Here is a 25,191-nt window from a genome sequence, read left to right as displayed (position 1 = left end):
TATCTGGATGTTTCTTAGATAACATGTTCCATTAAATTTTTTATCTAAATTTATTTCATATTTTAATTGGTTTTGTTTTATCCTGATTTATTGATTTATTTCTTATTATGTGTGGATGTGCAAGGAGCAATAAGATAATTAGTAATTTTACTGATGATCCCACATTTCCAAGGAATTCTTAATTAAGTTCCATTTACAGTTATAATCCCCACTGATCTGATGATTTTTTTTTTTAACTCTCCCTTAAGGAAAAGGATATAAATAAGAAATTGTGAAGGAGGGCTGAATGAGATGAGAAGCTCTTGAACTTCCCTCCTCCCATGGACACAGTGAAAATATAACTACACAATGAGAAGTTACTTCTGAAAGAAATTCACAAAGTAGCTGATACATCAGGTAAATGAGAAAATATCCACATTGAAAGGGTAGGAGAAGTTGAGACACATTCTTACCTTAAATGCCACTCTTGGCAGAAAGCCATAAAATTGGGAGGGAACTCGCAAGTCCCAGCTCACCCTGAGGAACAAAGGATTTGGAACCCACATTTAATACCCCACCATTTAAGACTCCCACCCAAGACCTAAACAGGTCTCCCCCTAGTTTGAAAACCAGTGAGGCTTGGGTTCACAAGACTCAAAAGACTACCGGAGTTGTTAAGAGAACACTCATAGCAGCAATTCCTCTCGGGCTCAGTGTAGAGGGAACACACAAAAATGCTCATCCTCAGTAGAGACTGACAGAGGTCTGTCTGCATACTTTGAAGACTATTCTGGTCATTTGGAGCTGGCGGTGGTCCAACTTGGACCCTGGGAAAACTGGTAGACCTCTTCCCATCTGCTTCACCTGGCCTACACCCAGCCACCAGTATCCTCCTAGAAGGGGCTTATACATATGTCTGTACCTCAGTTTTTGCACTTGATGCCCAAGAGACAACTCCACAGAGCATATGACTCTGATTGCCAATGGTGATTGCATCCTGGGATTATAGCAAATAAAGAAGCCATTCTTAATGGGTACAAGAGCATCCCCTTCCCCTTGTGGCTAGACACCCCACTATATTATACTTCAATAAAGCTGAAAGACTTTAAAATTTAATGTTTTAAAGGTCTTAAAAATTGTTCTCAATACATGTCAAGTAAGTTGTGCTTTTATTTTTCTTCTCATAAAGATAAGTATACCAGGACAAATGAAAGGAGTCAGATAAAATTCCTGTGAGACAATTTTGTACAGAAAGTGTGCTGGGTTATTGCTTAAAGTTGTTACTAATGGGGGCACCTGGGTGGTGCAGTGGGTTAAGTGTCAGACTCGGTTTCGGCTCAGGTCATGATCTCAGGGTCCTGGGGTTGAGCCCCGCATGAGGCTCTGTGCTCAGCGTGGTGTGTGCTTAAGATTTTCTCTTTTCCTCTTCCTCTGCCCCTTCTGCTCTTGCTGTCTCTCTCTCTCTAAAAAATAAGTAAAATCTTTTTTAAAAAGTTGCTCCTAACCAACGGAGCGACTTGGTTTTTGAATCCACCTTAAACAAAGTATGGAAATCTGATTGGATATAAAGATACTACGGGTTTTATAGCTTCTCTTTGTACAGAAATGACTGGATGAGGAGATACCTAATCTGACTGTTATCTATTCTTTGATTCCTAAATCAAACAAATCATTAACTTCCTTGGGGAGAAGTATGGCATTTTACATTTATCTTTTATCTTGACAACAAATAAAAGTTTTATTTATTCCTTAAAAATAATTACTGAAGAAGTAACTAAATCATTGGGATACAGTCTCACTCTCTCAGAAAAGCCTTCCTATGCAACCTTTCTCAGTTACTTTCCATTACTTCACCCTTTTTCTTATATTTATAATTCTAATTAACACCTCAAATGATCTTGCTTATTTATTTATTTATTTATGATTCCTCCTTCATCTTCAACAAAAACTCTAGGAAGGCAAGGACATTCTCTACCTTTTCATCACTGTGTTTCTAGTGCCTATCTCAGTGACCAGAAAATGGGGCCACCCAATAGAGAACTATATACCCAGTAAGTATCCATCAAAGGTTTTGGTTCTTTGAACCCGTATTTTAGCTCATTTTTTTTTGTAGAAAAGAAACAAAAAGAAAAATCTTAATAAAACAAAGAATATATGAACTATATAGTTGGTAAGAGGCTTAAGGAAGCTGAGGATTACAATATTGACAGAAGAGATAAGACAGAAAAATATAGCTGGTGTCTTGAGGAGACAATGAGTAACACTTTAAGCCCTAAGAGTCTCTTCCTACCTTTATATTTCCTTTTATTTTATTTTTTTTTAAGATTTTGTTTATTTATTTGACAGAAATTACAAGTAGGCAGAGAGGCAGGCAGAGAGAGAGAGGAGGAAGCAGACTCCCCATTGAGCAGAGAAGCCTGATGTGGGGCTCGATGCCAGGACCCTAGGATCATGACCTGAGCCGAAGGCAGAGGCTTTAACCCACTGAGCCACCCAGGTGCCCCATACTTCCTTTTAAAAGGAAGTTTACTATCATACTTCCATTTTAAAAGGATAAGGATGGTCAGTCATACAGAGATCCCTAGTAGAGATTCTGCCTGAGCTAAGACTCAAAGGATAGAAAGAACTTAGTTGGGAAATGTATTTAATACATAAACTACAAAAGGAGTTCTCTGATAATTGCTATTTCTACTAATATTATTTACTATTCAATTCCTTTAAGAAAATCAAGTAAATAATTATTAAATAAAATAAATTTACCTAAGAGTCCTGAAAAACTGTTGGATAAACCAAAACAGAATACAATGAAGTTATGTTAAGGCGAAGGTGCTGAAAGAAGTAATTGCATGGTTCCAATTTACTCACTCTGTAATTACAAATTATTTCATATAATCCCAGGATATAAGCACCTGATTTATTGACTTTAGTATGCAAGAACAAGTCTCCTTTACCTAACTCTCTTCCCTTAACCCTCTTATGAAGGAATGGATTTGTAGTCAGTTTATGACAGGGGAAAAACATGATATCTGATAGTTCATGAACGTCAAAAAAAATCTGTTCTTTTTATAGAGAAAATTCCCTGGATAGAGAAAATTTTCCTACTTAATTTTTATTTTTCTGAATTTCTTTTCTGACCTAGTACTTTCATGGGGCCAGGTTTCTAAATAGATCATTTTGGCTCCCATCTTGCTGTCTTTGGGGAAGGTGAAATTGCTTACAGAGAAGCGTTATATATCCCTCCCTCATTTTCTCAGGTGGACAACGCCATAGATAATAGCTTCTTTCTTTCTTTCTAGTTCGTTATCAGGTAAAAGTGACTTGAACAACGGTGATTTGGGGAAGATAGCTTACTTGAGGGGCCATTTGTCTCTTTTAAAGCCTTATTCAGCCAGTGAGAGAAAAGGGACCATGAGTCATAGGCAGATGCAAGTAGAGCTCATCTGAAGCCAGAAATTGTTGGGGGCTGGGGGATGGTTTGGAGGTTTATTTTGAATAGGAATATGGACTAGAGAGTTAAAATGTTCTGCATTGTCTGATGAGAAAGAAGGAAACTTTGGAGGAAGAGAGCTTCCCTGTTTTCTCAAATACCATGTATGAGATTCCTAAGGCTGACATAACAAATCACAGTAAACCAGATGGCTTAAAACAACAGAAATCTATTTTCTCATGGTTCTGAAGGCTAGAACCTCTGCAGGGCCATGCTTTCTCTGAAGTCTGTAGGGGGTAGTCTTTCTCACACCTTTCTCTTAGCTTCTCTGTCTCATTCCCCAGTGCTTACACTAGGATCTTAACGTATTTGGCAAACTGAGTAATTTGAAAACCTAACAACTGATTATAACATGCTTTTCTAGGGGATATGTGTTCTGAATTCTGAATGGCTTATTAGTGAAGCTTGGGGAAACCAACCTATATATGAACTGGGAACTTCCTGTATATTTTTCTGAGAGATTAATAGACATTTCAGCTGCATTGCCCATAAAAAACCTTTCATTGGTCAGAAGTAATTTGATTGATTGATTGATTTTAAAGTTATTACATAATTACATTTTAAGAACAGTTACAAAGTTACTTTGCTGCTACTGTAACTAACATGTAGGCAATATAAGTCCCTAAAAGAACATTTAGTAAATAAAATTCTTATTTTAAAAGGAAAGAAAGAAAAAACCAAAATTACGATCAATCTCTATTCTCTCCATACGGGGATAAACACTCATAACACTTTAGTATGTGCCATTTAAAAAATCTGATGCATTTACTTACAAAAATGACATCTTATTTTACGTATCTATAGTAACATAAAATTTTTGCTCAATAATACATTTGCTTATTTTTGATGTCACAAAATGTAATTTCACAGAGTAATGTTAACAGCTTCATATTATTCTACCATATAGATATTTTATGTCATGACTTATTTAATTACCAATTGTTATACTGTGATCTCAAATAACGCTTTAATGATACTGTTGTGGCAAACTCTTAGTGTCTTTATTATGTTCTTATGATAAATTCTTAGAATTAGAATGACTTGGTAACAAAAGGATAAGTTGAGTTTTAAGATATTTTCTTGACTTGATTTTTTAAAAGATTAATTTGTTTAGAACAAAATAAATTTTTATTGATTTGAAATTTCTAATGAGAACAACAGTCACTCAACTAACATCTCATAGATGCACAGACTTGACTATTTCTAGTCTGTGAGTAATGAGTTAATGTTAAGTGAATATATATGTATATGGTTTAAATGCTAGTACAGTACCTGGTGGTATTAGACTGAGGATGTACTTCTCCATACTTAATCCAAAAGTAATAAATCAAAGGTAATAATTTGTGACTTCAGTTATCACAATTAATTATAGGAGAAGAAACTAGGGCGTGTTTTCCCTGGCTACTCAAGCAAGTTATTTAGCACTTCTGAATTCAATACAAGAGGAGAACTGGGGCAGATATTTGCATGAGGTGGTTCTGGTAATTGTCCATGTAATCGGTCATTGCCAATAGCAATGTCTTACCATGACTATTCGCAAAATGAAACAAATATGCTCTATCCTAAGCTCTTCACTTTTATGTATTTTTGCCACTTGTTCTGTTACTCAGTTTTCTAAAGATCTAATTAAAGTAAACCAATTCTGGGAGTGCCTCGATGGTTCAGTCAGTGAAGCGTCTGCTTCGGCTCAGGTCATGAGCCCGGTCATGCTCTTGGAGTCCTAGGATCAAGTCCTGAGTCTAACTCCCTGCTCAGGGGGAAATCTGCTTTTCCCTCTCTTTGCCCTTTAGCTCCCCTCTCCAAACAGTTTCTCTTTTTCTTTCTCAAATAAATAAGTAAAAATTAAAAAAAGAAAAGAAGAATAAGCCAATTCTGAAAGAAAATATAATTAATGACATTTAATAAATCAAAGTTAATATATATCAAAGGTAATAAATCGAAAGCCACTATTTGGCAGTTTTTAGTGTTTTTTTTTATTACTTTTTTTTTTAACATATAATGTATTATTAGCCTCAGGGGTACAAGTTTTTAGTGTTTTATTTTAGGACATAATTTTCTACCTTTGATGATAAGTGATTATTGTACCTGAGATTGGTATGGATGAAACAAAGCAAATATTCTGAGTATAAGTTTACTATTTCAATTTATTGCATGCCACATTAATGGCAAAATCCAGCAACATACATAAATATAGCTTAACATTCACTTAGAAATCAGAGAAGGAGGGATCAAAGATAGTAGACTGAATAATTCTTCCCCAACCAAGCTCTGTTCAACAAATTTATGGCTTTATAACTGTGCATCCTTAAAATTTGGTTTCTTCATTTTAAACTGTAATAATTAAAAAAGAATTTCTTATGATTTACTTATTTCTGGGAGTGAGTGGAGAGAATTAAATTTAGTTAGGAAAATGGACTCATGATTAATTATACTTTATCATGTCAGTTTATATTTATTTTGAGGGTAAGCTAAAGAAGGGAGATATTGGATAAACAGGAAACAGCTGCAAAGACAAAATGGATGGGATTGAATTGGAATGGTCAAGAAATCTGTTGGGCTTTAAAAAAATACTTAAGGGGCACCTGCGTGGCTCAGTGGGTTAAAGTCTCTGCCTTCAGCTCGGGTCATGATCTCAGGGTCCTGGGATTGAGCCCCGCGGCAGGCTCTCTGCTCAGCAGGGAGCCTGCTTCCCCCTCTCTCTCTGCCTGCCTCTCTGCCTCTTTGTGATCTCTGTCTGTCAAATAAATAAATAAAATCTTTAAAAAAAAACACTTAAGGAAGAGATACTAAGTTTATAGCACATTTCTAAACACATAAATAAAAAACAACTTAACATAAAAACTTCTAGCAATATATTGCTTCTTACATTTTTATTCATGACGGTACTGATGTCTATTTTATCATCATCTCTAAAAGAAGGGATGTTATATATTTGATTTATCTAAATGTATGACTATAGATTTAATTTGAGGCAAAATAGCTTAGTCAGCTATACAAAGAAGTACTATGTTGAGCTTTTAAAAACATGTTAGCACATGCCTTGCTTTTCTTCCCAATTTTTCTACCTGGGAAGTATTCACTTGTCTCTACATTATAAGGACTAGGAGCTATGAGGAAATATTATAATCTTTTCTGGCAAGATTAGTGTGGGAAATTGTTTCAAAATATGCATTTCTTCAGGGAAGTATTTTTTTCTCCTATAGTAAGTGTTGTATGTGTTGATTTTATTGCTAATGTGTTACAAAGGATTGAACTGCATGGAAGCATTCATCAAACCCCACTATGACACAAAGGTCAACAGCCAGTAGCAGTAGGAAGTCATTGGAGGCAACAAATGGTAAATAATAAGATGTGGCGGTTGACACAGTTTGGGTAATGGTAAGGCATGGTTGAACCTTACCCTTCAAAGTAAGTGGTGGATAGAAGTCCAACAGAAACTTTCACTTATTTACCATCTCAGAAAAAAGTGGAGAACTAGATAGATTTTGCTATTACTGTATTTTATAGTCATTGTTACATATTCATGTTCATAATTTAGGTAATTTTGTACCCAAATTCCTGCAGGTTTTGTATTATAATCCTTAAAACAAAGGGAGCTTTTGTTTTTCCCCCACCCAAGAGGCCTAAAAAAGGGACTATGTAGATGAAAATCTAAAGACAGCATTTAATTCCAGAGCCAAGCATAAGGGAGAGACCCCAAGGAATGAAAGGAATAGTTGGGAATGAGAAAGAGAGAAAAGCAAGATAAGAAGACCTTTGTGCCTGTGTCAAAATAATAATAATAATAGCAATAATAATAATAATTTAAAAATGGGATATAGAGAACTTGACTAGGCCCACTGATGGGTGCCACAGAAAGATCTGGAGTCAGCTACCAGAAAACAGGCTCTCCATTACTGCTGCAGGTAAGTACATTAGGCCCTACCTGAGGCTGTGTAATTTTTCCACTTCCACAAATCTTACAGAAAAGTTCAACGTAGTAATCATTAATCTAAGCAATATTTCTTATGAAGAGGCTAAAACAAATTGGAGTGTCAGAAATCTGGAAAGTGAATGACATTTTGAAACTTTCATGATTGATTTCACTGTTATGGAAGAATAAGTAATAAAGCAGTTCTAATTCTGACAAAAGAGTGGGGGAGGGGAGGTAGGAGATGATTGAGTGACAGTCAAGATAGTAGAAAGATGGTGGCAGCAGGAAAACAAATTCACATACTCAACTTTGGCTTTTTAAGTAAGTGATTTCTTTCTCTATTATGAGAATAGGGTTGACATTGAAAAGTGGCAGAGCTTCATCTTTAAAATAAGAAAAATAATATAATCTGTAGAGTGTTGATTTATCAACTAAATGCAATGACTTCACTAAAGGATATGGGAGCTTCCAAAAAATGACTGCCTTTTTGCTTTTGAGTTTTGAACTCATTCTTTAGGGGCCAGTAATTCTATATCTTCCTTTTAGGATCTAGTTATTTGATTTCTAATGAAACATTAGGTCTAAAGGATTCATAGAAATTTTAGACATTCTAAAAGGTTTTAGAGAGCCTGTAGATTCTAAGCTATGGTATCTCTTCATTTTTCCCTTCTGAGCGATTCTTTGCACTTTTCCCAGCCCCCATTCTTCCTCAGGACTCTGTGAGGTAAAAAAAAAAAAAAAAAATCTCCACTCATTACCAGTCTCATTTTTTGAAATTTGGAGGTAACACAGGATGTGTACATATGTCAATAAGATATCATTTGCCTTAAAGTCACACATACATCTTTTTACTGTAGTTATTCTGGCTTAGGCATCCCTCATATTATGTTTTTGGTGGTTTGCCTACATTGTGTCTCATGGAAACCACACTTGTAATAAAGCAACCATATAATTTATAGTGACAAATGTTTCTTAACTAGATTGTAGCATTCTACTTAGAGATTTAGAAACATTCTTAAAATAAGGTAGGTCATTATTTTAGTTGCCTAAGGTAAAGAATTCTTGCCAGAGCTCCAAGATGTTTGGTTTGGATGACTTTTTTTTCTTTAGACACTTGATGAGTTCACCATTCAAAACAGTAAAAAGAGTTCTTTTTCTTAAGGACTATAGATCCCTGCTTATTCTCATGACCTCTTTTTCTAAAAATATAACAGAAGCAAAACCAATAAGGCAGTATTGGATCTATTGAAATTTTTATTAAATTTTATTTGTTAAATCTTAAGGTATGAAATCCTAAAATAGAATTATATTACTTTTTTCAATTTACTGTCATTGTTGCAATAAAACAATTGCGAGAAAATAACTTTCAGAACGAATGCCTTGTTTTTAGTTATCCATGATTATTTTGCTGTTTGTCCTGTTGTTTTTTGTTTTTAACCATCAGTGATTACTTTTTTGCTGTCCACAACTTTTAAAGCATTGTACTTCATTAGTAGTGAGAATAGGTAGTCTTCATAAAAGTATTTTTTCACAATGTGAAAGTAAACTTTAAAGTGCCAACAAATTGGTTTATGAATTTCAAGAATATGCTTGTAAAGCCAAGTGTATTACTATGGTAACAGTAAATTATTGCAACTCTATAATAATTGCTGTTATAACAGACTCACTATGTCAGAACAAATTAAGATAGTTCCTATAACCTATCAAATGAAATCATTATAGTTGTTAAACACTAAATATAAGGTTTCTTATAAATTGATTGGTTTCTATTTAAAAGGAACTATCTTGTTGATCTGAACATGCTTACATCATAATAATTATAACCTTATTTATTTTTGAACATAGCAGTCAGTAAATGAATTACTGGGCACAATATTAGTTAGGCAGATAGTTCAGCTCTTAAATTCAATTAGTATTTCTGTGGACCCTTCTGCTTATAGTTTTTAAACTTTATTTTTTTATTTATTTGAGACAGAGAAAACAGGGGAAGGGGCAGAGAGAGAGGGAAAAGCAGACTCCCTGCTGAGAACAATCCCAGGAATCTGGGATCATGACCTGAGCTGAAGGCAAATTGAGCAATCCAGGTACCCCTGCTCATGTGGTTTTAACACATAAAAATCTGAACACCATTTCCCTGTTGGACTTTTCCCTTTCTTCTTTAGATCTATTCCACATCTCATTCAGTTTAGAGCTACTGGACTCAGATGTTAGACTTCTCTCTGATTCTTAGATTTAACTTGCCACTGACTGCTTAATTCTTCTATCGCTTTATTCTCTGAGCTGGGAATTTCATTATTTTTCTCCTCATAGCCTTTCCTTCAGTAGGACTTGGCTGTTATTTTTTCCTGAGCCCGGTTAGACATCTTCATAATTTGGTGTCAGAGAAATACTAACAATACTGTTTTGTTTTTTTTTTTTTTTTTTTAGTTTGTTTTGTTTTGTTTTGTCTTGGTTTTTTGCTGTAGAATTTGCACTAGACAAGAAATTTGTAGATCTGATTTCCACTCACAGCTTACACCAAACTCTGGTTGGATGATCAGATTCTTGTTCAGGGACTTAAAATTGTCCTATTAAATAGAGGAGCTGACCTAGGTTGTCTTTAAAATCTTTGCAACTTTATGCTCCATCTACCAATATCAATAGGCCTCACTATATTCTCATTTCTTTAAAATGAATCTAATGGAACAACAATTATTTATTCCTTGGACCATCTTTACTCTATGATAAATGAGTCTTTTTAGGAAAATTCTTTAAATAGGGCTTGAGAAGTACTCCCCAGCCCCCACTCTGTGATTACATTTTTCTTCTAATGGGCAGTCCTGGGATCTGTTTATATATCACCATTTCAACTAATTCCTTTATTTCATGAACTACTACTTCTGGCACAGCTTACCAAATAGCATAAAAATCCTCCCTTCCTAAGTTGTGAAGAATCATCTTTTCTGGCTTCAATAATTTCCTGGAATTTTTTTTTTTTTTTCACACAATGCTGCATTCTATACGACACAATATAGGTAATACTCACTCCTCACTGAACTTAGACCTCAGCATTTCTCAATTTCATCATATAAGACCCAAGTTAATTTCATATATAAAGTATGTAACAGAAGGGGAGCCTGGGTGGCTCAGTGGGTTAAGCCTCTGCCTTGGCTTGGGTCATGATCTTAGGGTCCTGGGATTGAGCCCTGCAGCAGGCTCTCTGCTCAGCAGGGAGCCTGCTTCCCCCTCTCTCTCTGCCTGCCTCTCTGCCTCCTTGTGATCTCTGTCTGTCAAATAAATAAATAAAATCTTTAAAAAAAATATAACAAAAAATTTAGTAATCACTGATTCCCAGTTGCCTTCTAAATAGTTTATATTAATTGGATAAGTGTGACAAACATTGGCATCTAAGTACTTCAGCATTAAAAAGTGGGCATATGGTAGTTAGTCAGTTAAAATTACAACTTGATGCAGTTTGTATTCCAATCAAGAACCTCAACTCAGGGGTGATGGGTTAGCATTTTATCAAGAAGGTCTCAATCCATATTAAATTATTATCCTGATGTAAGCCAGATGCTTTGATAATTAGCATAATAAATGATATTAATAGTTTGTTGCATTAGCATAATGAATGTTAGATATGGGTTTCCATGGGTGAAATTAAAAATATTCAAGATCTGTGGATTTGCTAAATTCTTTAGAGACACTTCCATCATGTGAATAGTATATAGACTCCAGCCAGGTCTGTGGTCTTTGTCTAGGAACAGAGGCCAAAATTTCATTTCCCAAGTGGTTTTACATCCTGCCATCATTAGAAGGACCCCTGGTAGCATGGTGCAGCTAGGTTAAAAGGTTTCTGCTTCTGGAGTATTTCCAAATGAGCTCTTTGGAAAGATGTCAAGTGAACATGTCATGGAGACAGCCCTGCAAAGACAGTAGAATATTATGCATCTTGCCAATGTGAATGAAAGTTTTATGCCTGCACAATAATGAATGATTATTTACTAAATGTCTATGTGTGGCAGATATGATATGAGAATCTCTTTACTTTCATTATAAACTGGGTGTGATGCTACATGGTAGACTAAATTCTGACTAACGCAACCTGCTTCAAGAGCGACTAATAAATGAGCTAAGAGCTGTTGATGACGTTTTTTTGGCTTGGGTTGCTTGGCAACAGAGCCTCTGTTGATGATCACCTTGAAAGGTGTGGCTGGCAAGTTGGAATAGAGAAGAAAGAAACATGAATTATACTGCAAAAAAAGGGGGAGCTTTTGAGAGTGGGACTGTTTAGAAAGAAAGAGATGAGGACAAGAGAAGTGGTCTCATGTGGTTTTGAGCACTTAAAGTGTGGTTAAAGTGTTTCCTTACCTCACCACTCATATTGAAATGTTAAATATACTTATCAATATTGATAATTAAATGTAACTAATGACAAAATTAAAATGCTGGAAGAATACTTTGTTGAATTTTTTTTTTTTTAAGATTTTACCTATTTATTTGACAGAGAAAGATCACAAGTAGGCAGAGAGGCAGGCAGAGAGAGGAAGGGAAACAGGCCCCCTGCTGAGCAGAGAGCCCCATGCGGGACTCAATCCCAGGACCCCGAGATCATGACCTGAGCCGAAGGCAGCGGCTTAACCCACTGAGCCACCCAGGCGCCCCACTTTGTTGAATTAATAGAATTTTAGAGTAAGGCACAGATTTCCAAGCAAAACAAAAACCAGATCTAATTTTTGACGGTTTTGGTACAGAAAAACTTAAAAGATACACAGTGTGTTTTTTTTGTTTTTGTTTTTGTTTTTTTTTTTTTAAGGAGAAGATGTCAATTTGTGTTGGGAGCATAGCACAAACAAAATACCAAATAGCTCATTTTCTTAAGTTAAATAGTATATATACACAAAGTCATAATAAAGTAATATGATACATTCTACAATTACAATAGGAAAAGATTAAGAAAGAGTGGCTTTCAAAAAAACCAACTATAGATGTACAAATAGATTTTTAACCTCATTCATACATAAATACATACAAATAAAACATGAGATCCCATGTTTTTCCCATCAGATAGACATATATGAAAAGTGGTCTAAAACTCAGTATTGGCGAATAAGTACTGTCACAAATTTTTGGTGGGGATGTAAAAGGATGCAAAGAAGGAAATTTGGATATATCTATCAAAATCTATAATGCAGGTATTCTGTTCCAACATTCCATATCTCTTAATGTGATCTTGGATAGACTCCCAAGAATTATCAAAACATGTGTTCAAAGCTACTCATTGCAACATTATAATTTAAAGAACTAGAAATAAACTCAATAACCAGTATTAAGTCGAAAACTGGTGAAATGAGTTATAATGTGTCAGTACCATGGCATATGATAAAGCTTTTATGCAGACAAAAATGACTATCTATATTGATATAGATAGATCTCAGATAAAAATTAAAACAGAATCATTGCAAACATATTTGTATTATTTTTTTAAAGTATTAATTAAATTATTTTAGTAGAATACAGAAGAAATTCAATTTTTAAGAGAAGTCAGAGTCAGGCCAGGCAGGTGAAGTAATTTTACTTTGTACCGTTTATAATGTCTGAACCACTTGAATGATATATGGTACTTTTATTTTAAAATAATAAACCTAGTTTCTCTTTGAGTGTCCCGTAATATAAATTATGAAGAAAGATTTTAAGCATGAATACACATTTGACGAGTTTGAGGCATAATACTATTACAGGTACATGTTTTAAAAGATGTTATAGCCTGTTACAGCATAGGCATTAGTTATCTGAGAAATCAAATTACTTATTTGAATATTATCCCTACTTAAAATAATAGTAAATATAAAAATGTATGAACTTTGGCCCTAAAATAACTTATTAAGACTATAGTTACAGGAGTGGAATTTAGTGATTCATCACTTACATATAACACCCAGTTATATGACTCCTGAAGCCAATATTACCCTATATGTTAATGAACTAGAACTTAAAATAAAAAATTGAAAAATATATATATATTTTTAGGAGGGGCAGATGGAGAGGGGGAGAGTAAATCTGAAGCAGGCTCGCTGTGCAGCGTGGAGCCTGATGTCACAAGCCTGAGATCTTGACCTGAACTGAAATCAGGAGTCAGATGTTTAATCGACCGAGCCACCCAGGTGCCCCTAAAATATTAATATATTTAAAAAGAACTAGAGGGGCACCTGGGTGGCTCAATGGGTTAAAGCCTCTGCCTTCAGCTCAGGTCATGGTCTCAGGGTGCCCCACATCGGCTCTCTGCTCAGCAGGGAGCCTGCTTCCTTCTCCTCTCTCTCTCTGCCTGCCTCTCTGCCTACTTGTGATCTCTGTCAAATAAATAAATAAAATCTTAAAAAAAAAAAACAAACCTAAAACATTGGTTATAATAAATCCATATGAGAATTTTTTTCTAGATGTACAGTAGGTATAATTCAAGTTACACAGTATTTAGAAGAGAGATGAAGCAATTTTCTTTTCTTTCATGGGACCATTGGATTCCTGGAACAGAGAAACCATTTTTTGTACATGACTAATCTGGATTGGATTGTATAATCTGATTTATCAGGAGGAAAAGAGATTTGTAGATCTCTTTTAATTAGATTTAAATTGAGATGGGAATAATTATATATTATCAAATATTTAGAAGGAAAAAACATTCAATAAATATTTGTGGAAGGAATTAATAAAAGGGTAAATATCTAACCCATATTTAATACAAAAAGCAACTTAAAATTTTTTTATTATGGATTAAAAAATATATTTTATTCTAAATAAAACATTAGCACTCATCCATCTCCATTTAGGCCTAATGAACACATGCACATACACCCCCCCCACACACACACAAGTGGGATGGACACACAGGTTAGAAAAACTTGATATCATTATTTAGAATAAAATTAGCACATATAAGGTTGAGTCAGTGACCTAGTAAAGGATTGCGAAAGATCTAAAGAATGTAATAACTGACAAAAAAATAAACAAATGATAAAATAGATATAACTTAACTATCTGTCTCTATCTAAAGTGATGACTTAAAAATAATCATATTATTTTGGTCAATTTATTTTACTTTATTTTTTTTAAAGATTTTTATTTTTATTTATTTGACAGACAAATCACAAGTAGGCAGAGAGGCAGGCAGAGAGAGAGAGGAGAAAGCAGGCTCCCCGCTGAGCAGAGAGCCCGATGCGGGGCTCGATCTCTGGACCCTGGGATCATGACCTGAGCCGAAGGCAGAGGCTTTAACCCACTGAGCCACCCAGGGCCCCTATTTTGGTCAATTTAGATGCAAAATTACAAAAATGTAGAACCAACAGTTTCATCTGAATTTTTCCTTATTGAATCTTACAGGGATCAGATTAACTAAATTATTGCCATATATCCATATACCCTGTGTAAGAAAAGTTTACAAGTCACATATTTAGTGTTTTCAACAATATGTTATATAGAGGTGGATATATTTGGGCAGAATTCATAATGTTACACTCCATAGAAAGACCAATGTGAAAAAAATCACATATTCGTGTCCAGAATTCTTACTTAATTCCATGAATATGTATTTCTTGGTTGAGTTAGAAATATTAATTCAAAAGAATAGGTATTTTTTTTTGTTTTTCATTTTCATTCCCTAAAGGTGATGTACTTCCCTTAACATTCATCCTGATATCCTGCATGTTATAACATGACAAGAGCCATTGTTCAGCTGAATAAAAGTTTTCAAGGAATGATAATATTTTGAAAAGCACACATATGTTCTCTACAGAAGAAATCAAATTTGTAGAAAACATCCCCTGTTTTCTAATTGATAATGACCCCTAACCTGATTCAGCTTTCTAATTGGCTGCTCTAGAATAAGAATTCCCGTAAAACACCTGTGTAATCTCAGAGGACAGCATCACCATCGGCCTAAATGAAAATGCTATCAGCAGATTCAGTGTGTTGAAAATAGAGAAAGTATGAGGATCAGACTCAGGTGGGGAACACTGAAATTTCATTTTTCTGGGTCATTTTCATCATGTCTGCCAGCCTTAGCAGAAGGAAACGACTTTTAAATCCAAGGTGTATACCTACAGACTCATTTAGGGAGATGTCATCACCTTTTCTTAATTGAAACACTTTTCTACTCAAGTTCAGGTCTTAAAAACTGAAATTTAAGAATTCAGTTATGTGTGTGTTTAGCACATATTTGGATTGAGGATACATTTATATGTGAAAATATGACGTGCCTAATCAGATGTGTGTTGTAAACAGATTAACAAGCCATTCTACCTCGATTTAGTGTTATGTTATCTTCAAAAACTTATTGTTGGGCCATTCTAAAACTTCCATAATTTTGTTACTATGGAACTACCTAAGGGCATATAAAACAACTTGCCAAATCGCAAAATATAGTTATTTATCATAAACTATAATTCAGTCATTTATTTAAATATCCAGGATACAAATCTAATTTGTATTAGACTGTAATCAGACTAAAGGACTATCAGTATCAAAGACTGGGTATAATAAAAGAGTATAATCAAGTCTAAAATAATAGGATAGATCAGCAAACGAAATTGTATTGAATTATGTTGGGAAAAATTGGAGTGGTAACATTTGAGTTATGTCTTAAAGAAATAAATTTGACTTCACTTTAAGAAACTATTCCAATTGTTTAGAAAGTCTTTTACCTTTACATAGGTACTAATTACAATCTTTATTATGAAAAGAAACTTTTACATATTATGTTAAATATACCTATAAATAGCTAAACTTTTCAAGAGAGCACTATCTAGTTTTTTCCTAAATGATATCAACCCTGAGAAAAAAAAATATATTTCTCAAGATTCAACAAGATTCATGAAACAGCATGTGTTTATTTCAAGGTCTGTCATTCCTGAGAGATACAGGCCTAAGCCTGCTAGGTTTGTGACAGCTAATAATATCTCAGAATTGAAAAGAACTATTATTTTTATATTAGTTATGCCCTGTACCTATACCTGTTTGGCGAATGAAGTCCCAAGCTTTGAAAGTCTGACTTCATGCGCAAGCTCAACTTCTGGTCATCAAAGGCAATTTAGCTGCCCCACAACTGAAACAACCGTGGTTGTCCTAAATCTGTTGCTGCCTGAGGAAAGGAGAACGAGACAGTTTCTAATTTGAATGGGACGTGGGTGGTGGGTGGTGGGCAGGCAAGCCCGTGTCAAAGGATGGAGCTCTTATGAAAACGTCATGTACACAACAGGAGCTTTAGAGAGAGCTTTTATTTGCGACTGTGGAAACGTAACTTGAAGGAGGGGCCAAATCACCGGTGTGCCAGAAACCCATCTTCTGGTAGTGATCCTTCTTCGGAGGAGAGCATTGTAAGAGCTGTCATCTTCAAGGGAAGCCCAGCTGGGCAAGTTTTTTGGGAACAGTGTCCATGGTGCCCTGAAGCACCAAGCCATCCAGATTAGAAAGCCCTGGCCTGAATCAGTGAGGCAGTTTCATTTGGATTGGAACATAAAGAAAATGATGATCTAGTCTCTGGGGTTGTTCAAAGCTCTTTAAAGTTCATTGACATTATAAAACACCAAAGGCATATTCCCTCAGTTCATTTTCAACTTGAAAAGAAAGATGGGAGGGGGGATAATTTGAGCACCTTCATCTCAGTGGGGAGTTGTAAATCACGTTAGTTCTTAAAACATGAAAGGAATGTACTTCGTTGCAGAATGTCTCTTAATTTTGTAGTTCTGTGGATGAAAGGCCTTTCCATAGAAACTGAAAAAGAATATTGTAATAGAGCTGCTAGCATAAAAACATATAAAGTTAATTCTTTCATATGGCTTTTTAAAATATACCAATAAAATTCTGTAGCTTTTGACGCACTTGTAAGCAACAAGAATTACAAATGGGAGTCATTTAAGTTTTCATGATCTGGCCCTCCTGATCCTGAAAGGTAATAAAGGAGTAAGTTTTAGTGAAAAAAACCTATCGTAAGAGGCCAGGCTTGAAACGTGGAATAAACATGGGGTTGCAATGATGGCAAAGGATTCTTAGCAAGATGCAACAGGGTGGGATTAGTGTTGGAGCAATTATTTGAGCAGTATGCTCATTTTCTTTATGTAATTTATGGCCTTAATCACTTGTAGGCAAATTCAATCATGAGGCAAGGCTTCTGCTATTTACACTTAGTAACGTCGGCAGTGCACGGTGGATGAAAATTCTTCACACATGGCTTCTTCTTCTTCCACCAAGGAAGTTTCCGATAGCTTTTTATTTGTTTTTGATTTTTCGACTCAACCAAAGGATGGGGATCTGGCTTTTGAAAATAAGCCCTTGGAAGGGAGCCACAGATAGGTGTCAACAAGCCTAGGCCTGCTTTCTCATCCACAAAGCGGTGCGTTTCTTTTCTTTTGTGCTAAACAATATATGTAAGGAAATAGACCCCAGGATCATGTGAAATTGAGACTGAACTTGATTGCTCATCAGCCTTCTGAGTTATATTCAAGAATGTTCTGACTGTAGTATGCTAAGCCCAAGAACACAACCACAACAAAAATATAAAAGACTTGGTTGACGAATATGGGTGTGGGTGGCAGTTTCATGTTGGTGGGCCAAGACAGGTCTGATGCAATGCTTCCTTGAAGTGTTTGCCTCACAACAGACTTTTCTGTAGAATAAAGAAAGTTTCAGCCAAACCTCTATGTAAGTAGTATTAATTTGAGAGCACTATAATTTTTTTCAGATTTAAATTCCAGTTGGCATATGCTTCAGGTCTTCTATATTCTCATAATATTTTATTTACCTCTCTTACCATTCAGTACTACCTATTTAAATACCTAGTTCTGTTATTAGATCCTTACTTAGTTCCTTTAGGATAAGAACTAAATGTAGTTTATCTTTGTATCCCTAGTATCTGCCCTATGCTTGGTACATACAATAGTTAACAAAAAGTGACCTTAATATATGTAAGACATAATGAGTCCTCTGTTTGATAAATAAATGACTCGAATGAATCTTGAGAGACAGAAAGATATTTATTGTCAGACCATTTATAAATTAGACAGCAGCTTTTATGATTATCCCAAACCTTCCACAAACTCTCCAGTTAGAGATACTCTAGAAACTTTATATTAAAACTGTTAGTCAAAATACTCATCTCAATAAAACTAAATGACCAAAGATTTAGAGTTATGTGTTGAAGGGCTTGGAGCAAATAGGGAAACAAGGGCATTCAGAGGATGGATTTAGCAAAGTGTTTTCATAATACCCAAAATATCTAAGTATGCTATATAAATATCTAACATTATATATATAAAACATTATGTTATATACATATATAACATATATATCTAACATTATACTATATATATATATATCCTCTCTCTCTCTCTCTCTCTCTCTATATATATATATATATATATATATATATTCTAGAACATGTAGATTTATGGGATTATTGGACTCAAGTAAAGAGACTGCATAGTACTAATGGAGCAAATCTGCAACATTGTTTATGGATACTTAAAGATAATACTTAAAGGTGGAAAAGATGATAGTGCAGCTAAATGTAAGTGAAAAAAATCATGCTACATAATGGGCAGCAATTTGAAAAGAAGTTTCTAACATCATGCCACAAGATCTATCTTTGTTTTATTTCACATTTGTAATTAACACTGGTGATTCCAACATATTGACATGTTTGAAAACACAACGTTGGAAAGGAATATCAGTATAATGGATTTATGATGCCATATAATATTGACTGACCAAACCTAACTATATTTCACATACACACACATACAATGGGTATTGAAAAAGAAAATTGGGAGTTTATCGAAAGTTACTTCAACTTAAGTCGATAGCATGACGTCAAATGAGCTAACCACAATATGCTCCTGAACTTAAACTCATCTATACATTGGGGATATCTTAGTTGTCTTGTCTAGTTAGGTTAGGATACCACTGTGTACACTATTTCTGAGTACCATACCAAGAAGGACGTTGAGAAAGCCAAATCTTGCTCAAAAGAGAAAATCTTGGATGAAAAGGTAACCATGCTACAGGAGGTCATTTAGTGGAGAAAAGGGGAACATCTAAAAGCTGTTCATAAAGGCAAACAATATACTCTAGACTAGAAGCAAGAAATTCCCTCAACCCTGACTCCAAAAGAATTAGAAGCCTCCAAGCCTCTACCTGGCTTCTCTTGCTGAGACACGAGGAGACTCTGTGCCCATGCTGATATTAGAGTTCCAAACTTTACTGCCAGATCACTATAACTTTACAATCGTGATCTTCACATCTTGATCATCATTCATTATGGAAACCTCTCTTTTACATACTATTTGCCCAATTTCACTCTCTTGTACAAAGCTGTTCTTTCCCTCACCTCCCTTGCAACATCTTTTAAATATGCCTAATGAATTATGAGTCTAATATTTAAAAATATTTATTAAAGAAATAAAATAAAAAGCCAGCTCTTTCTGCCTCTCTTACTAGGAGAAAATGTAAATCTTTCCCAAAAGAAAATATTTGTTTTTCCACATGTTCTAAGATCATTATCATTATTGATTCCCAAATGCTTATACTCTACTCTCATGTAATGTCCTGAAACCACTATTTACAGAGATTCTGTTTACAGACCTGCTGATACCTTTGAGTCATCTTAGACCCTGCCTTCTCCCTCACACCTAATTTATCACATCCTTCCAAATATGCTTTTGAACTATCTCTTCTTTTCTATAGCAACTGCTCTAGGTCCAGACTCTCATTATATCTTAGGTGGACTATTGAAGTAACCATTCAGTTGGGCTCTTTGGCATCATTGTTACCTGTCTTTAATTCACTTATGATACCCCTGCAGGTAACAGCACATGAAAGCACATTTAATTTAAATAGGTAGAGTGTGATTTGACTATATTTGAAAGTAGTTCCAAGGAGCAATTAATTGTATTGTTACACTTGGTATATAATCTGGAATGTCATTCTTCAGGTCACCAAGTATAGAATACGATTAGCTTGTAAAATAATTAGTTCCTCATCCTCATAGCTATACTCCTACAAGCTGAGTCTTTGGATATCTGGCTCTGTACAAATGCTCCCTCTGACCTGAAAGGGGGGGGGGGATGTTCTCTGGAAGTGTTTTTTAAAGGGCTTATCATTATCTATTTGGCTAAGACAGGGCTCTAAATGCATGTATCTGCCCCTCACCACCACTCCTGGCTTTTGTCAGGGAATAAGTGATCCACTGACATACTCTATCACAGAAAATCTATTTAAATTCCCCTTCCACTCCCACTCTGGCCTCTCTTTGACAGGAAAGAAATTTGTCCTGGTCCACGTGTCACAGGACTTAAAGACCTTCTGGACGTGGAAGTTAAGGAGGAAATAGAATGAGTTTCTGATCTTGGGAACTGGAAATAGCTTTGAATTTAATCTGGGGATTGAGCTCATAGTTCAAAACAGATGATGAATCCTTGCTTACTGGTTAGAGAAGCAGAGAAAGGAAGGTACAGCTTTGACTGGAAAGGACTGAGTTCAGGAAAGACACAGAATAAGAAATTCCTAAGAGTTCCCTCCTTAGTTGAATGATTCTTGTAAGTAGCTAAATCCTGAACCAGTAAGCTGCCCATCAAAGCTTAATACCCTTGAAAAAGCAATCACGTTGCTGAATAAGTGTTAGTAAACTGCAATGGGCTCTACTGACGAGAAAAATCCTGAAAAAGATTAAATATCAAGATCACATTCCAACATTAGATAAACTTCCAGGAAAAAAAAAATTGCTCAAACTGGCAAGAGTATTGGATATGCTTTTAGCGGACCTTCTGGGTTTTAACTCATTCTACCAGGGTGTGCAGCTTTAACTGGCTTTCTGTTGAGTAGGCCATTTTACATCCCTGTAAAAATAGAAGATAACATTAAAAACATGTTAGTAGTCCAAATCAGTATGGCCCAGCAAGAAAGATAAAATGTATTTCTGCCCTCTGGAAAACATAACACCAAATATTAGCCATTGCTGCTGTATGAATAAGCAGTTTTGCATCTAATTATTTTTGCAAGTTAATTTCAGCATTTCTGAAGGTCCAATTGCCAAAATCTCCTCTGAATTCATTATAGTATTTTATGGTTCCCTCATCAATTCATGTCTTAAATAAAATCTTTGGGTCATGTTCATTTTATCTGAGAGTCATGATTTTACATTTTTGTAAATTATAAATTAATTGCTTTATAGTTAGAAGGAAACCCTAGGAAGATCAATTAATAAATTCAGTGAACTCTCTGATAAGAAGGTACAAAGATTCACCTAGCCAACGAATGGTGATCGACTAAGTTATTTCATGCAGATATCTATACGTTGAGAAGATGAAGTAGGAACATCTTGCCAAGTGAAATAATTTTACACTTCAGCTATCTAGATGTGCAATATGTATAAACATAGAAAGCTTTAATTCAAAGTTGCCTAAAGGCAGCAGGTGCTGGGTATTTCTCATCATTTGGTTTCTATGTGAATGTATCTTGCCAGCAAAGAAACCCCCCATTTTCTACTAGAGTCATCACTCTAATCTTGGTAGAGCAATTTTTGTGATCAAGGTTAATGCTGGTTGGAATATACATTTCTAAATATAAATTGCTTGGACCTTTTAATTAATGTTGCAGTGTATAATCACAAAACAATACTAATAAATACATCTTCTCTCTCCTGTCACAAGATTTAGTTGAATGCAGTTTGACTCAATACATTTTTTATGTACCTATTCTGATGAGTAAAGCAATGTATTATGTTCTATCAGTGCTAAAAGATATAGGTAAGACAGGTATTTTATTTACAGGAACTCCAGATCAAGTAAGAGAGAATAAAATGCATAACTATGTGTAGAATGCTAAGAAGACTATAAAAATCCTAATGCTGTATACCTGCCTTTCATTTATGGATGATTAATTGATATGCTTTTTGAAATAATGTGGTGAGGGAAGTCCGGGTGGCTCAGTCTGCTAAGTGTCTGCCTTTGGATCAGGTCATAATCTCGGGGTCCTGGAATCAAGCCCTGCACCAGGCTCCCTACTTGGCTGGGGGCCTGCTTCTCCCTCTCCTTCTGCCCTGCCCTACCCCTGTGATCTCTCTCTTTCTGTGTCAAATAAAGAATTTTTTTTTTTAAAGAAATACAATGGTGAGATGAGATGTATTCCTTTCTTTAAAATGTATACTCAGATTAATAAGAGAAATTCAAAAACTAAAAGTTCCCATCATTTTAGTATTAAACATTTGTCCTTCATAGGAACCCATTTCAATATCCCTCCAAAGAAAGGAAGCAAGATAAGTATTGAGTAAGATGATAGGTGACTTCCTAAGTGGAACTGACCTTCCAAATGACACTGAATTAATATTGTTCAGATGCTTGGTAATATATTTTATGAATGTAGAGTTATCCCAAGTTACTTTTTTCTTTTTAATCTTGATTTTAAATTAAATCAAAAATTTTTAAAAAATCCTTTTGTTTCAAAAGAAAACCTCTGATGATAACTGTTAAAAGGCCGTCACCACAAAGGAGAAACAGGGCTCATCAGACATAAAGCAAACAAAAATGTGTTGTTGCTATTAACTTACTTCACCATAGTGAAAACACAACCAGAACAATGCCAGTATAATGTGAGAAAAAAACTAAATATGAAAAATCACGACAGACACTTGGATGTAAAAAAAAAAATCATAATGGACAATCAGGATAATAAATTCATAGTTATAGACTAATGCCATCTGAAATTTCACTTTTCTTTGTAATATTAATATTTTATTCAGATTCATGTAACATGTAAAAAAACACAAAGGATTTTCTTTTGTATTTCTACCATTTTTTACTTCCTTTGAGAAAATTCAACTTGATTAAAATTTTGTAATCACTTTGCAATTTTCAATAATGTCTCTTATCTAAAAATTAGTGAGTGGAGATGGGATGTGGTCAGAACTGTGCTTTAAGTAGATTATATTGGCCAGATTTTCAAAGGAGTTGTTATGGTATGTCAATATTGAAGTTGGAAAAGGAGAAATCAAGAAGGAAGGAGAGAAAATGGTGTCTACAGATTACATCACTCACAGTCAAGCTGCAGCCCAATAGGGCTACAGTGCATACACCACTCAGCCCACTCAAAGATATGCACAGACCACCCAGGCATATAGGCAGCAAAGTTATGGAACCTATGACAGCCCACTGATGTCAGCTATACCCAGGCTCAGATCACTGCAACTGACAGGCAGACCACCTATGCAACTTTTTATGGAACAGCTTCCCACTAGTTATACTACTCCATCTGCCCACCTCTACCTGCCCCATGTGTAAAGTCATTTTGTCCAAGTGGACAGCAATGGTGTAAATGATACCACCACTGCTATGGTCACGAACACCCAGGCCTCCTATACAGCTCAGTCTGCATATGGCACTTGACCTACTTATCCAGTCTATGGGCAGCAGCCAATAGCCACTGAACCTGCAAGACCACAGGATGGTAACAAGTCTGCTGAGACTAGTCAACCTCATTCTAGCACAGGAGGTTACAACTAGCCCAACCTAGGATATGGACAGAATAACTATAGTTATCCCCAGGTACCTGGGAGCTACCCCATGCAGCCAGTCACAGCACCATCATCTTCTCCTACCAGCTATTCCTCTGCACAGCCAACTAGGTATGATCAAAACCGTTACTCTCAGCGGAACACCTATGCGTAGCCCACCAGCTATGGACAGCAGAGTAGCTATGGTCAACAAAGTGGCTATGGGAAGCAGCCACCCACCAGTTATCCCCACCAAACTGGATCCTACAGCCAGACTTTAAGTCAATAGAGCCAACAGAGCAGCAGCTATAGGCAGCAGAGTTCATTCTGACAGGACCACCCCAGTAGCATGGATGTTTACAGGCAGGATTCTGGAGGATTTTCCAGATAGGAGAGAATGGAACATGAGTGAGCCTGATAACTGGGGCAGGGAAGAGGGGTATTTGATAGGTGGAAGCATGAACAGAGGGGGGTAGGGAGAAGGATGCAGTGGAATGGGCTCTGGAGAGCAAGGTGGCTTCAATAAGCCTGGTGAACCCACGGTCAAAGGACCAGATCTTGATCTAGGCCCATCTGTAGATCCAGATGAAGACTCTGACAATGTGCAATTTATGTGCAAAGCTTAAATGACAATGTGATTCCAAATGATCTAGCAGACTTCATTAAGCAGTGTGGAGTTGTTAAGAGAACAAGAGAACTGGACAATCCATGACCCACAGCTACTTGGGCAAGGAAACAGAAGAGCCCAAAGGTGGGATGCTACAGTGCTGAAGACCCACCAACTGCCAAGGTTGCCAGAGAGTGGTTTGATGGTAAATATTTTCAAGGGAGAAAATGTAAGCTTTCTTTTGCTCAAAATAGCATCTAGGGTGAATAGCATCTAGGGTGGTATGGCTCCCCATGAGGTCAGAGAGATGCCACAACCACTCTGTGGAGGTCAGGGGACCCAGAAGGTCTTGGGGATCCCTTTGGGTCCCATGGGAGGCTGTGGAGGAGACAGAGGTGGCTTTCCCCCAATAAGGCCTCCACAGAAGCCTCCTCTTTCTCCACCATGACCACCTCTGAACATCCCACCAGGACCATCGTAGTCCATGAGGTTGCCTCTTCCTCCCTGCATGTCACCAGGGCCACCTTTGCCACGGTCACCATCTGAGGTTGGAAAAAGTGGTAGAAGGAACCCTTCAAGCTTTGGACTGCATTGCAATGTTGGTTGCATTCTGTTCTCCAGGAGAAGTTCTGGTTTCCCCAACCTGGACCAGGGCACTGCCAGTTTCCAGATCAGACTTAGATGTTCTCAGA

General features: G+C 35.9%; 1 pseudogene; it reads left to right on the top strand.

The window, feature by feature from the left end:
* Nucleotides 1-23,410: 23,410 nt before the first annotated feature.
* LOC101682077 lies at nt 23,411-24,947 on the top strand (annotated as a pseudogene).
* The last annotated feature ends 244 nt before the right edge of the window (nt 24,948-25,191 follow it).

This window comes from Mustela putorius, unplaced genomic scaffold, assembly GCF_011764305.1.
Source record: "Mustela putorius furo isolate JIRA1106 unplaced genomic scaffold, ASM1176430v1.1 tig00000640_pilon_pilon_pilon, whole genome shotgun sequence".
In the NCBI taxonomy this organism is placed as follows: Eukaryota; Metazoa; Chordata; class Mammalia; order Carnivora; family Mustelidae; genus Mustela; species Mustela putorius.
This window is presented reverse-complemented; position numbering and strand designations above follow the sequence as displayed.